At 44.4% G+C, this 15,693-nt stretch overlaps 1 protein-coding gene and 1 pseudogene across 2 annotated transcripts in view; one reads left to right on the top strand and one right to left on the bottom strand.

Annotated features, from left to right (window-relative positions):
- Positions 1-11,563, top strand: part of LOC309859339 (renalase-like) — a 122,024-nt pseudogene extending 110,461 nt beyond the window's left edge. The window contains exon 7 of the transcript in view: positions 10,924-11,563. The product of the transcript in view is annotated as a renalase-like (transcript). The remainder of the gene's footprint in view (positions 1-10,923) is intronic.
- Positions 1-15,693, bottom strand: part of LOC309859831 (lipase member K-like) — a 596,159-nt gene that overhangs the window by 358,035 nt on the left and 222,431 nt on the right. The gene's annotated exons all lie outside the window — the stretch shown is intronic.

Below are 15,693 nucleotides of genomic sequence, written 5' to 3'. Positions count from 1 at the left end.
GGGTGCTAAGACAGAGGGTTTGCATTTTTCTAATTTGTAGTCAGAAATTGATAATATGCAGGAATTGTTTCACTGATTTGAAAATCATTGCCGTGAATTAAAAATCCAAGGCTAGAGACCATAGGATAGCTTAAACTCTCTTAGGAAAAAAAAAGGGGGGAGACCGGGTTGGTTTTGTTGTTTTTTGGTTTGGGGAGGCGGGGGTGTTTGGGGTTTTTTTGTTTTTGTTTTTGTTTAACATTTTCATATAAATTACAAGCACATCCAAGGATTTAGTGACATACATGTTAGCGACATAGACCATTCCCCCAGTGCAGACATGAAACATTCGGTCTAATTTAGCCATGATCTCGGTGTCTTTTTGAGCCTACCCCTGAGACAGAGTATGTTTACATCTGTTGGTAAACCTGTCAGTTGAGTCTCTGCAGGTTTTTAAAGTGATTCAAGAAGGGCCTCTCCTCCCCCATCATGTTCACTCCAGTCCTTACAAAGCCGAGCCCTTCCCCAGGGCCTCTGATACATCCCTCTCCTATTCCTGTAACTCTGATGCCCACTTTGCCCGCCCACAGAGCGCGGCAGGATTGAGCCTCAGTTTACCTTCTTGTCCTTAGTTCTCCGTCTAGATAGCATGCTGACCCTCCCCGCACCCTCTGCCGTGCTTCTTTCTCCACAGGGAATGCCTTTCTTCTTGGGCGTGCCCCTCTAATTTCTCTCCACCCTTGAGCCCCAATCTGAGAAGAGCTGCTCCGTGAAATGGGTCCTAAGGTCAGCACGCGGGGTGCGGGGGGAGCCTGTGTGGGAATCCTAGGGCATACGGAAAGTTCTCCATGCTGACTCAAATTACATTCAGGCCCTCTTTTCTCCTCGGAGCCACAATCGGAAATCTTCTCCTGATATGCCCATCTCCTACAATTAATTCTCACCTTTTTAAAAAATTAATTTATTTATTTTCAGCATAACAGTATTCATTATTTTTGCACCACACCCAGTGCTCCACGCAATCCGTGCCCTCTATAATACCCACCACTTGATACCCCAACCTCCCACCCCCCGCCCCTTCAAAACCCCCAGATTGTTTTTCAGAGTCCATAGTCTCTCAGTGTTCACCTCCCCTTCCAATTTACCCCAACTCCCTTCTCCTATCTCCCCATGTCCTCCATGCTATTTGTTATGCTCCACAAATAAGTGAAATTGACTCTCTTTGTCAATTGTCAATCTCTCAAGTGATAATTGACTCTCTCTGCTTGACTTATTTCACTCAGCATAATCTCTTCGAGCCCTTCAACAGATGAATGGATAAGGAAAATGTGGTCCATATACACTGTGGAGTATGATGCCTCCATCAGCAAGGATGAATACCCAACTTTTGTAGCAACATGGACAGGACTCAAAGAGATTATGCTGAGTGAAATAATTCTCACCTTTTGTTCTTTTGCTGTTTTATTTCCAAGGAATGGGACTGAGAATTGGGGGACTGTCCTGGCCAGTTTGGGGGGTACAAGTAGGACGGAAGGAGACTGGCTCCCCAGCACTGTTGGTAGATAATCATTCGCAACTTGAGAACATTCAATGAGCCCTCCTTGCAGGGATAGAAGATCTCCAGCCTCGTGGACATGAGTGTGAAGAGCGAGCTCTCAGTCCTGCTGGTGACCTTCAAATCCTCAAGCTCCAGACATTCCTAGCCATGCTTTGAACCTGTGGGATTCCTGTGAGGTGGAAGAATTAGGAAAAACAGGATGAGGGGAAAGACAGAGTTTTGCGGTTCCACTGCCTACAAAAGGAGGTTCTCTTATGCTCAGGGTCTAGGGCTGGGTCTTCTGGCTGCGAGAACACGCAAGCTAACATACACAGGTCAGTTGTTTGAGAATCCATAGGACTGTCACAGAAATCCAAGAACAAGAAGGAAAAGCACACCTGGGTGCCTCCCGAGAACCACAGCCTGGAAACTTCTAGAACCTAGGCCATTATTTCCTTAGACTCACCCACATTACTCAGCACACCTGTTCCTTCCTTCTTGTCCTCCACTGTCTGTCCTGTTCCCTCACAGTCTTTCCTCCCTCATAATGTTCACCTGCCCTTGGCTTTTTAAGTCCTCTCTTGCTTCTCACCTGATCCCCTTGCCCTCCTCTCTTGGTCTCACTTGACCTGGGATCTTCATGTCCATTTCCTGACTGGCTGGACCTCTCAGCCCCCATTCTACCTTGCTGAAAGAGCAGTGTGATCTACCCAAAAACCCTGTGCACGGTCCCTGAGCAGCCTAATCAAGGCTCCCACCCGGCTTGTTCTGTGTTAGTGTGAGGGGGCGGTCTTCGTAGCAATCAGTCACGTGGTAGGTGTGACCACTCATGAGGAGAAGTTTTTCCTTCTAGCAGGGCAGTGATTAGAGCCCACCAGGAGCCCTCCAGGGTCCAATGCGAAAGATGCTGGAGGGGGTGAGGGTGGCAGAGCTCCCAGTTCTTCCCTCACCACGTCTGTTTGGGGTAGCGAGCACACTGGGAAGTCTCTTCCACAGTTTGATAACCTAGCCTACTGGGCTCCTCACTAGGACCTTAAAATGTTTTAAGCTATTGCCTTACTTTACAGTTAAATATTAAGACAGGATTTAGGATCACACACTCATGGAAAGATGGCTCAACTTCCATGACTGCTGAATTCTTTCTTTAAAAAAAAGGAGAGTCTCCCTCCCATATAACTCATTAGGGTCTACTCTGTGGGAAAGGTCCAGGAAATAATTGTGAACACCTGAGATAATTGGCCACCTTTGCCAACTACCGCTCATAAGAGAAGGATTTGCCCATCGCTGTTGGAACTCCTGAGGCTTAGTCCTAAGGTTTAGGATTAAGGGCAGTTGTCAGATATGAACTAGTGCAGAATCAAAGCCCCTACTCGGAAAAGGGGGAGAAGGTGAGAAGCAACAGTAGAAGGTCCTCATTACCTCGGCCCCTGCCTCCCTTCTGGGCATGTTGAGCTGATGAGGAGAAAACATGCCATGTCTACACCTGGTTATGTGGTTGGTGAAGAGCCAGAGAGATAGCTTCTATCCTGTTCCCCAGGTGGCTCTGTCTTGTTCCATGGCTGCAACAGGGCCCTGAGGTCCTGGCCTGGAAGCTGCCTGATCAGACTCCTGTTCTCTGTGGGGCGGGCTTCTGCTCTCAGAGGGTAATGAAAACTTGTTGTGACTGGGAAAAAAACACAACAACGACAACTAGAAAATCAGACTGCAGTCTATCCATCTTGCCCTCCTAATGGGCGGGGGATGTCCTGTCACTTGTCACTCAGGGTCTTGTTTTCATCCTACTCTGCAGTGACAGTTGGACACAAAGCAAGAAGACCAGGGTAACAGATGACCTCTCTCCATTAGGAAATGTATTTATTTGATTAAGTTAAATGGGGAGAAACTCACTTCTGCATGAAGGTCAAAAGGAATTGGATAAAAATACGACATCAACACTTTTTTTTTTTTTTACTTGTTCAGTAACCTAGAAAGAGAGGGAACAAAGAGATAGAACCCAAACAAGATAAAGAATTCCTATGTACAGCCAGCAGCTAATATGATATACATGGTGAAAAAAATGAGTCCCACTAACACCAAAAATAAGATAAAGATGTCCTCTCTTACCATGTCTAACGCAATCTGGAATTTCTAGTCAATGAAAAAAGACAACGAAAAGAAAAGCGAGAGGGAGCTTTGGGGAAGGAGCTAAAATTGTGGTCTGTATCTAATATCACTATTGGACTAAAAAAAAAAAAAACAAAGCAATTAATAAAAATTATCAGTCCAAAAAAGAGACTGGAATAGGACAGAAAGATCTAAAATAGACATAAATTTTTTTTTTCGTTAAGTACAGCAGGAGTGGTATTGGAATTGAATCAAGGTGATAGACCAAATGCAGATGACTGCCAGATTTTTAGGACAACAGGGATAAATCCAACAAGCACAAGAAACTAGGAGAAAGAAACATATACCAGAGAAAAACTCTATGAAGAGTAAAAGAGAACGCAAGACCCTCCACACAGATTGGAGAAATACGAAGACTGGGAGGGGGGCCTTGGCTCCATCAATACGTGATTATACGTGATTAATAGTTCACAAGCAGTGTTAACATTTCCTTGGCCGTTTTGTATATTCCTGTGTAAATGTACATACATATACATGAATATTTATGTATTCTATTATTGAGTTATTGGAGTCACGCTCCTACTAAGGTTTAGAGTTTGCAGTCAGGGAAGCTGAGGGGAGACCTTCAAGGTCACCAGGAATAAGGACTGGGTAATATCCACGGGGTTTGGCAAAGAAGGAATTAAGCTGGTAGGCTTGTGTGAAACAGCTCTGGAGGGCTCGCTGGAGAAGAGTCCTGGCTTCCCACACGGGAGATGAGAGAGAACAGAGCACGCTGTAGCTAGAGGAGGGGCTGCGTGGCACCAGCGACTTGACTTGTAAGGTGGGAAAAGCTTGAATGTGTTATGTAGATGGTGCCCATGCATGTCAACATCTGGAAGAACAAGGAGAGTCACTAAGAGCTCAGTGGTCGGGGACAAGTCGAGGCAGAGCCAGAAAGTTCTTTGAACGTGCCGAAGCAAAAGGGGAAGGAATCCTGGAGGGAATTGCCTTAGACACCACCAAAATGACTTCAGCAACACGTTCTCCTGCCTTCTCACTAACAAGAAACAGTGGCACACAGCACTTAGTAACTTCCACAAGCGATGGCAGGAGATGGCCTCCAGCTCTTGATCCGTCTTAGGATCCCTCCTGCTTAAGCCTGGGGCTTCCTTCCAAACCTCAGAAAAGACAACCGGAAGTGGTGGGACCATCCTCAAATCTGAAAACCATCATGGCCCTAGCTGAGACCTCCATTTTCTTCACACCAACTGTGTACGCTTAGGATAGCTAAGCTGTGGGAATAGATCCAAACACACAATGACTCAACATAATAAATGTTTATTTCTGACTCACATAACAGTCCAGGTTGCGATTCCAGAGAGTAGGGAGGCCTATGTTCATGGCAGCACCAGGATCTTTCAGACTTGGTTTCCAAGGTCTCAACTCAGTTGGCCGGTAGGAAGAAAAGCATAAAGCCTAGCACAGGAGAGGTCTCAAAGGCCCTTGCCAGGATGCAGCACAACTCCCTTCTGCACACATGGCGTAGACTGGCATAAGGACACATGGCCACACCTAGCAGCAAGAAAGACAGAGAACTGTCATCTAGCTGTGTATCCCGGCAGAAGACGTACATTTGGGAAAACAGCTGGTGTTCTCCGCTAAACATCTTTTCTTTGCCCCCCCTCACTCTGCTGCCATAGTGGTCCAACATGGAACTTGGGTAACATCTGGTGAGTGCGTGAGTAGGCGAGAGAATGGCATCTGTAATTCTCCTCAAAGCTCCCCAACATCTCCCCATCAGCTACAAGGCAAAGACTGTAACTTCCTGTCATTGCCTCAAGGCCCTTCCTGCTCTGCCCCTGATTTCCTTCTTAGCTTCATTTCACACTTTCCCTCTGCTCACACGAGCCTTCGGCCAGACTGCGCCATTTGCCATCGCCCGACTTTGCCATGTTCTCTCATATGCAATGTCTTTACCCACTTCTCATCTCACTTTTCAACCCACAGAACGCCCACGTGTCCCTCAAGCCTCAGTTCAAGAGTCGCTTCCTCTTGGAAGCCCTCACAAATGCCCAACTTCCACGTCCACCCAGGCAGAGGTAGAGGTGGGCTCCCCCTTCAGCCCCTTGGCATCTGGACCCACCTCCAGTCCACCGCTGCCAGGTGATCTCGTGATTCCGTGCTGGGATACGTGTCTCTCCCCCAGGAACAAAGCTGGCTCACAGGGAAAGCAGTGGCTGTTCTATCTACTCTCTTCCTGTCAGCAATGGGGCAGCAACCAGTCAGCCATCTTTAGCTTTCTCCGTTTCAGATTCCACTAGCAGCCAAAAATAAGCATCAGCGTACAGAGAAAATATCAGAGAAGTAAATAAGAAGTTCCCTGCTCCTGTTGGGTAAAGAGCACCACTGGCATCCAACGGGGCTTGCCTCATCTTCCTTCATCATTTGCACTGAAATCACCAAATCCTATCCATTCCACGTTCTTGATGTCGCTGGGTCCCCCTCCTCTCTGTGTGCTCCACCCTGGCAAGTCCTGCCCTTCCCCCTCACTCTCTCCTTCTCCTAACTGACCTCCCTCTCCTCAGGCTCCCCCTTCCACCATATTTGCACCGGTATGGATCCAGGAGGGGACTTCTAGGGGCACTCTCTCCATCCTAGCTGGGGCCAGCTCCTCTCCCTAAGCGCTAGGAGGTCCCAAACTCTTCCCAGCTTCATCCCCTGCACACCTGCCCTCCACCGATGCTCGAACCCCAAATTGCTGTCTATCATTCCTTGACTCTAATAGAAACGTTGAGCCCTCCAAGTCTGGCCCTCTCTTTGGAAGCACCCTTCTGCCCCAGTCCCCACCCTGTCCTTTCCTACCACAGAACTCTTCATTAGGAACTGATGCAGAAAAGATCTTCTTCAGAATCCATTGCAGCACACAGAGGTCCACACAGAGCTATTGAGCTCTACCCTCAGTTAAGCCATGTAGAGAAAAAGGGGAGCCCTGCCCCTAGAGGTATGGGTGGCTCCCACATGTGGGTGATCCCAGGAAACTTTTCAAGACGGCCAAGAAAGAAGTGTCTTGCGGAGGCGCCTTGACAGAAACAGGCAGGAAATTCTCCCAACCTGACCCTGACCCCTGGCCTTCTTCACTCAAAATCAACCAGTATTCCATTAAAAAGTTGCAGCCACAGAATAGGGCATTCTTTCCTTGTGATTCACATTACCCAGAAGTCTCTGGTTTCCCGGAATTTGTGTTAAGTAGTAGCTTTCAAAGATGATAATATTTGCCAATAATCCTGGGGCACCACTTTACATTTTCCTAAAACAAAAAGGGGATTATTTTGTCCGTATTTCTCCTTTCTACAGGCTTTGGCCCTATAGTCGCTCTTGCCCCCTCTGGCATTAAGTAGCAATGCTGTCCCATTAAATTATGAGAATCACGCTTTGTCCTGAAACATCAGTTGTCAATTAAGGTTGACAAACAAGCTTCCTGACATTCTCAGGAACATCTTGCCCAGCATGTGGTTACTCATTTCTCACTCCTTTTGTGAAACACTGGTCCCGGACAAGCAGGCAGAAATAAACCCAGGAACATTTGGGGTTTTTACCAGCTTCCCAGCCCCACCTTCTCAATTCTCCGCGCCTGCATTGCCCTTCCCAGTAATGGGCTTGGACGATCGGGAGAAGAAAAATGAGGCTGTGATCATTGTTGATCGAATAAAGTCAAATAATTCTCTGTGAACGGTTTGTTATTTTTCTCCTCTGGCTTTTCCCAGCCTCCCTCGTAATGCAGGAGGGAGGGGTTTGTTAGCTGTCTCCCTCCCGCCTGCAGATCCATGATCCAGATTTTGGCTTCCGTGTAAGGTGCCGTGTGTCAGCTCTGTGAAGGTAGACACAAGTACTCTGTGCCCCTCTGCCTGTTGTGTTTCGTGCTCCACATGTACAGACCGAATTAATTCCTCAAGATCCAGCCCCATTTCTTTCCTAACCAACCCCAGGTTCACTTGTGCCTGATACTATGTACATACGTATATATATATATGTACTTATACATGCATACAGATATGTTTATCCACATGTGTTCACAGACTTTCTTTGGATAATTCAATATACCAAGCATCCAAAGTAAGTAGCCTTATCCCTATTTTATAGATGAGAAAACTGAGCATCAGAGACATCTCAGTAATCAGGTTACTAGTCTGAGGTAACCTAGTAACCTAGTAACCTCAGTAATCAGGTTGCTAGGTCTGAGGGGCAGACCCTGCCCTCACATTCAAGAACGTCTAATGCTACAGAGATCTTTTTACTATGCCGCCCTGTCTCTTACCACTCCCAGAGGACGGAAGTCTTCTTCACTTCCCCAAACCAGCAGCAGCATCACATAGTCCTTCCAAGGTTATGTTTATTTTAATATCCATATTCCTTTGAGATTATTTCTGTTTCTGTTCTTTACCTTGTGGAATGCTGTGCTTGGGAAAACCTTCTGCCTACGATGGGCGCTGGCACCCTTCGCAGCCTTTTCCATATAGAACGTTTTGGCTTGGATTTCTCTCAATTCTTACACTTTAGTAAAGTTTCCCAAGCCCCACTGAAGGTTTTGTTGTCTGTACACACGTCTCCTCTGTCTTCCTGGCTACCCCTCTCTTAGGACGGACCATCTCTTTACTAATAATATTTCATGTGAGTATCAGCTGGCTAGCTTCCCCCCTTTGCTTTTTTAATTATCCAAGTAATACAACTTCACTGTAGAAAGGATAGAAATTTCATATAAATAAAAGGAAAATGTTTAATAATTAGAAATCTCACCCCCCAGATGGGTCTGAGGGAGGACACGAGTTGTGATGAGCACTGGGTGCGGTAGGTAAGGGATGAACCACTCAATTCTACTCCTGAAACCTGCACTGCACTGTATGTTAACTAACTAGAATTTAAATAAAAATAATTTTAAAAACTGGAATGCCCCCCCAAAAAGAAATCCCACCACCCAGAGAAAATACTTTTCCTACTGCTGTCTCCATCTTGCATTATTTTTACCCAGAAAAATATATTTGTATACATGCATGCAGAATTTTAAAAATAAAATTATATTATACACATGAGATATTTTTAACTAAAGATTTGTCATTTAGTGTTCCAGGAACTTTAAAAAAAAGAAGACTTTTTTTTAATAAAGAATAAAATTTGTTACATATTTTTAAGTATTATTTCTATTACTCAATTTATCTATAATTACAGATACTTTTGTCTCTCTGATTAGGTAAAAACTCAAAGGAATTATGCTAAGGTTTCTTTCCACTGTTGTTTTGATTCTTCTGTTCACAGATTACAAGTAGAGTTTGTAGTATATATTTTGTTGTCCAGTGCATATAATTTTATTATAGTAATTTTACTGAGGCTTGTGTATGTCAGCAAAAAGACTGCAATCCTTCCTCCCATTGCTGATTTTTACACGAGTATATAACTTTTTATGTTAAAACTGGCATATATTTATTGAGTACCTACTGTGCACAGACCCCTGCCCACCCAAAGCTCATGTTCCCATCACTAGTAGGACTCTGCTCGGCAAGTGTAAGTAAGTAATTCCGTAAGCCTGAATTCAAGAAAGTCACCAAGCTGTTTCCAGGTGCTGTTAATCTTGTCATGAATTCATGCACGGGCGTATCTGGACCTTTCTTGAGTTCAGAAGCAGCCTTGCTCCCTTTCCTCTCTCCCTGTCAGGACCGCCATTGATCCACGTTGCACCTTTCCTTTGTCTACCCGTTGCAGGTCCGGGATGTTCCTTCCAGTTCTCTGTTCTCGTTGTCATTTTCCTCTGTGTTCTCAGAGCGCCTTACACTCGCCTTTCACTGAACTGACCTTATTCTCTGCAGCGGCGACATTGCTCCTTGTTGCTTCCAATGCTGTTGCAGTTTCTGCCACGGTCCTACCATCCCCTTGCATTTCCCTTTCTCTCCCATTTTGTTGTCTTACCATAACATCTTTTAGCTCTTCTGTAAGAATTCATGATTTCTCCCAGTGCCCTGAGAGAATTAAGCGAATGCTCCCTGGGATTTCCCTCTTTCCTGAAATGCTTTCATCCCCTGGTTTCAAAAGCTATGGCGATCCTCTAATTCTCTCTGCGGCAGAGTTTTTTCATCTATCTCATTTCTGTCTTGTTCTATTGATGTTTGCTTATTTTTTAAGTCATTCACTTAATTGGAAAATATATTAGTAGAAGATCTCCACATGTCAGGCACCAGAAGGAAAATGGTGAAAGGGGAAAAAAAAAATCCTAGGAGTGGCTGCCAGTCCCATTCCCTGCTGTGAATGAGACTATAAACAAGCAAGAAACCAAATATCCAGTATGAACTGGGGCAAGCTATTAAAGAAAAGGAAGGGAGTCCTTCAAGAGAGAATACCAAAGGGGGAGGAGTCTGCCTTTCACTGGGTGATGCGCTAGACCTCCTGGGAAGTGACAGTTAAGATGAGACTTGGAAGATGAAAATGAGCAATCCAGATAAAGAAAGGATAGGTGTGAACTAGGCAGGTATGAAGCACAGCAGGTGCAAATGCCCTGAGGCTGGGAACGCTCTTGCTCTTCTCTGTGCTAATCACTCTACACGATCTAAAGTGAAAGAGATGGACAAAACCAGGTCACTCCCAGGCTTGGATGTTCTCGGAGATGCTATAAGAAGTTACTAAGATGTTCAAGGAAAGGAGTGCATGGTCTGACTGAGACTTTAGATCTACCGTGGCTGCTCCTGGGAAGCACAAGGTGGAAAACAAGTCTGTTAGGATGCAAAGTCAGTGATCCGAATGAGAAGTCACAGTAGTTCAGATATTGGCAAAAGGATTCAAGATGTATTTTTGGAATTGGAATTTTGGATTAAGTGAACTGGATCAAATGTGGCATAGAGGGTTTCATTAAATAAGAGGAAGAAATTGCTAGGCTTTAGGTTCAAGCAATGGAGTGGATAATGCCACGCTCTCAGCAGAGAAACAGGTTTAAGGGTGAGAATCAGGAGTCAGGTTTGGGACACAATTGTGATGCCATTTGAAAAATAGACAAGCTTGGGACTTTGAAGGGAAATCTTGGATAGAAATATAAATTTGGGAGTCCTCGGGTTACGGAAGGTGTCTCACATCACGTGAATGGATGAGGGCACCATGGGTAAAAGCACAGAAAGAGAGATGAGTAGATCCAGCTGGAGAGCTGACTTGTGTTCTCAAAACCATTCCAAAAGAAGTCTACAGAAGACTGGAAAGAACTGAGGCCAGAGTCTGCCCCCGGGTCCCACTGCACTGGGCTAATTTGTCTTTGTTGGTTGACTTCCATATTTCATTCTCTGTTGTAGGAAGGCAATTCTCCACATCAGTTTGCTGTTGGCTTGGTAACCACTCTTGATACATCCGCTCACATGAAACAGCCCTCCATCCTCTAGAGAAGAAAGTAGACGTTAATACCACTCTGTTTGGGAAAGTCCTTATCTGCCTCCATGTGAAACCCTGAGTTACTGAGAAGATGGATCAGAGAAAATCCCCAATTTGCTTTTCATTACCGTAAGCCATGTGTCATGTTCTTATTTTAGCCACCTATCCCATCCTCATTCTCAACTTTGATCACTTTAACTTAGGGGGTGCTGATAGGGCTTTAGGATTTCCTTCTCTCTCTGTCACTTCGTCTGGTCCCACTGCTCTGTACTTAATAGAAATTCTTTGAATTTTGAAATTCTTTGAAATGTGGTTGGCATCATTCCCTGGTTTCAAAACAAATTAGTTGGGGGTATTTTGTTTTTATTTCTTTAATGTCTCTTGGCCATTTCCAATTCTGAGAAGAGCTTCAGAAATGTATACATAAGTTACCATCTTTGCCAAAAGTTCTGAGGCAGCTGGCATGATTTCTTGATTCCCCTACATGTACTTAATTCATATCTAAATATTCTCAGAAAACGTGTTAAAAATAGACCTTTTCAAATTCACAACACAACAAGGACTTGTGTTGTAATGTATACTGTTCATTCAATAACATATTGTTAACAAGAGAGTTTAAGATTCTAATGCAAATGAAAAGTGGTATATCCAAACAATGGAATAGTATTCAGCCACAGAAAGGGGTGAGATATCACATGGATGAAACTTGCAAATGTCACACTAAGTGAAAGAAGCCAGTCACACACACACACACACACACAAACGTATTACATGGTTTTGTTAATACGAAATGTCCACTGTACACATCTATTGAGACCCAGAGTAGATCAGCAGTTACCAGGAGATTTGTGTTGCATTTGCTTGAATTTCAGTGTACCTCTAATACTCTTACATGCTTTTTCCAAGATTCTCCAGCATCTGTGTCACCTACCTCCTGATAACTTTTTGCCTGCACTCCAAAAACACTGGTTCCACTCCTCCTGGAGACCTGAGGCCTCCCCGAGGACTCGACGTTTCTGTTTAAGTCTGGACTGGTTTTCCTCTAGGCCTGCTCTGTCGTTCTATTTTTAGGACTTCCTTTTGCTGTTCTCCCTCCCCTTTCCCAGATCCCATGTCTTCCTCTTTCTTGGTTTACTTCCGCATTTTCCCAGGACACGTTCTCCCATACCTTGCCAGGAAAGGTTGCATAGGTGATAAAAATTCGGAATCCCTAAATATCTGAACATCTGTCTATTCTTACCTTTGACTTGATTGATGATTGCGTGAGGTCCGGAGTAGTTCTAAATCGGTGTATTATTCTACAGGTGATTCTTGAACGTGCTTTTGTAACTGAATTAATATGATAAGTACTAGAAATAGAAAAGTGAGTGAGTGAGATATGAGGAAGTCAAAACAAGGGTAGATTCTTCTTTTTTAACTTGATTTTTAAAAAGAGAGAAAAGGGGGATGGGGAATGGGCAAAATGGGTGAAGGGAGGTGGGAGACACAGCTTCTAGTCATGGAATGAGTAAGTCATGGGAATATGAGGCAGAGCGTAGGGAATATAGCCAATGATATTGTAATAGCATTCCGTGGTGACAGATGGTAGTGACATGTGTGGTGAGCATAGCATCAGTATAGAGACGTCAAATCACTATGTTGTGTACTTGAAAGTAATGTCACAGTGTGTCAACTCTACGTCAACAAAAAATAAATTTAAAGAAATAAAAAATTAATACAAAATAAAGAGAGTGCTATGTAAGTAGAATGCAAGATAAAGGTTTTCTTTTTCTCCTTTTACTAAAAAAAAAAAAAAAAAAGAGGGGGAAGAAAAGGATATCTAATAGGCTCTAAGAAATGACCCAAAGGAGATTAAAATGTCAAAAATGAGATGAAAAAGAGATAATTCAAGAAGACATGACCTAGGTCCCAAGAAAGGGAGGACAAGGAGCACAGTAAAAAAGCTGGCCTTACACAAGAGGAAGAGGGTTTTTCCTTTTGCATCACAGGGAAGCAGATTGAAAGAGGGAGAGTGTGGGGTGCCTGGGTGGCTCAGTGGGTTAAGCCGCTGCCTTCGGCTCAGGTCATGATCTCAGGGTCCTGGGATCGAGTCCCATATTGGGCTCTCTGCTCAGCAGGGAGCCTGCTTCCTCCTCTCTCTCTCTCTGCCTGCCTCTCTGCCTACTTGTGATCTCTCTATGTCAAATAAATAAATAAAATCTTTAAAAAAAAATAAAAAATAAAAGAAAGAGGGAGAGTGTGGGTTGATGATAGAAGGGCAGGAAGTTGAGAGTCTTTATTTATTTAGGAAAAGGCCGGGGGTAGGGCTGAGGGAGAACAGGGGAAGTGGGAGGGACAGAAAGCGCAGGCAGAGAAGGTTTGTGGAGCAGGAGAGAGCCGGACCCAGGAGGAGGCCGGGTTTGCCAGGGAGATCTGGATGAGGAGAAGCCCCTCTGCTCATGGCCCAGCCCTCAGTGGCAGACTCCTGCGGGTCAGGGCGGACACACACTTCCCCCTACTCATACTGCGAGGACTCAGATAGCCGGGAGGCCTGGACTGAGAGTGACTCGGAAGCTTCTTCAAAACATGGTGGCACACGCAGCTCTCCTGCTTCAGACTGAAGAGCCAGAGGCTCTGCGAGGGGGAGGCAGGGCACAGGGCTGGTGAACGGTGACACCAAGAATCCGCCCGGTGGCCTGAGCCGGTCCAAAGCCTGAACCTTAAACAAAAACGCACACAAATTTCGTATGCTCATTACTTTATTCAGTCAGTGCACGCTGAACAGTCTGCTGCTTGAATGAAGAAGGGGAGAGAAAGTTTCTTGTGTCCCATAGCAGCTGTCCCTTTGGAACCTGACCCTCGCCTACTGCGGACAAATCATGGGAGGAGAGCTCGTGGGGCCCTAGCATTCCTCAAAGTGCAGACTGATAACACAACAGAGACCAGACGGAGTCTTCCGGGAGGCCCTCTGGTCAAAACTGGGACCCACGCTCTGTCTGCAAACCTCAGAAAGAACAGTTAAAAGTAAAGTTAGGTTCTTCTTCAAGTTACTATTCTTTGGTTGGAAACTGTTAGCTCGGACAGCACTGTCCACTTTCTAATCTAAGCCATATCTATAATTTTAAATTCTCTAGGAACCATATATTTTTTTAAAATATAGATAAAATTAATAATATTTTCATATAAACCCATGTATCTAAAACTTATCTTTTTAACCAGTAATTCCTATTAAAAAAAACTACCGATGAGATATTTTACATTCTATTTTTTATACTAAGTCTTCAAAATCTGGTGTGTCACTTACACTTAGAGCACATCTCAGTTTGGACTTGTCCTAGTTCAAGTGCTCAATAGCCACAATGTGACTAGTGGCTTTAGTAAAGGGCAGCACAGAGCTAGGACATCAAACTGTCTTCTCCAAAGTCCCTCTTGGTGATGCTCTGTAAACTGAGAGACCACAACTCCATTCCTTCCAGGGACCTTAACCTCTCATGTTACAGACACGGAACACCGGTCAAGACTTGACGTCACTTGCTCAAGGGTGTCCACTGAGTTGGCAGAAACCAGGATGAGCACATTTTCAAATATTCTAACTCCTCATGCTATGATGTTCCCGTAAGGCCATGCTACTTCCTCTCATTAGGTGGCGTTCACAGATTTTATACTTGATAATACCCTCGGTATTTTCCTTTCTCAAGGCCAATTCTTTTCTCTGTGCCCCTCCCGTCTGCCATTTCCCTACCACGGCATTTTGCATATGGCGGGTACTCTATAAACGGTGTCTAATCAAATGAGCTTGGTTCAGTTTGTACAAGCAGTAGCCATACAAATTATCCTTCAACTGTCTCTTCATAGTTATTCAAATACTTCAGGGTATACGTATGCCACGTGAAGCACTTGTCAGGTGATTGTGCAGGAAAACAAAACTTAAGATGACCTCCCATGAGTTATTCTGTAGGGTTATGAAGCTACCTGCTATGGGATATCATATAGTCTTTTTCTGGGAATCAGAGTTGGCCAGAATACATCCCCTGGGAGAGTGAAGGCAATCTTTTCTCATTCTTGCATGTCTGAACTCTCTCCCACTTCTCCTAATTTATCACAGATTACAGCTAGTGATTTTGAGACCATTTTCATGTTTCTTCAGCACCCTGGAAATTAATTTGTTAGGACCTTTAGATAAATGTTCTCTTCTTTACTTCTCCCCAATCAAAGGTCTTCACCAGTGACCCTCAAAGCATGGCCGATGGCCCCAGTGGGATATCGAGACCCTTTAAGGAGAATGACGAACTGTATTTGCCGTCAGGGATAAAATTCAAGCTTTTAAGTAAACGTTAGTATTTTAAAAAACTTATATCTGCCACTTCGAACTTGACAGCTTCCCAGTATTTAAAGACTTTTCTAATGAGCTCAGGGTGGTGTTAGCAAATGTGATTTTTTTTTTATGTTTACAGTGAAGTGTGTCAATATTTGGAATACTACACAAATCAGTGAGCCAATATTTTCTAAATAATCCATTCATAATGTTACAGAATTATACATGAGTAAAAAATCATTCAGAGAATAAGATAGGAGTTCCTGGGTCGCTCAGGCAGTTAAGCATCTGCCTTCAGCTTGGGTCATGACCCCAGGGTCCTGGGATCAAGTCCCACATAAAGTCCTGCTTGGGCTCCCTGCTCTGCATAGAGCCTGCTTCTCCTTCCCTCTCTGCCTGC

This window comes from Mustela nivalis (genome assembly GCF_964662115.1).
Source record: "Mustela nivalis genome assembly, chromosome: 2".
NCBI classification, from domain to species: Eukaryota; Metazoa; Chordata; class Mammalia; order Carnivora; family Mustelidae; genus Mustela; species Mustela nivalis.
This window is presented reverse-complemented; position numbering and strand designations above follow the sequence as displayed.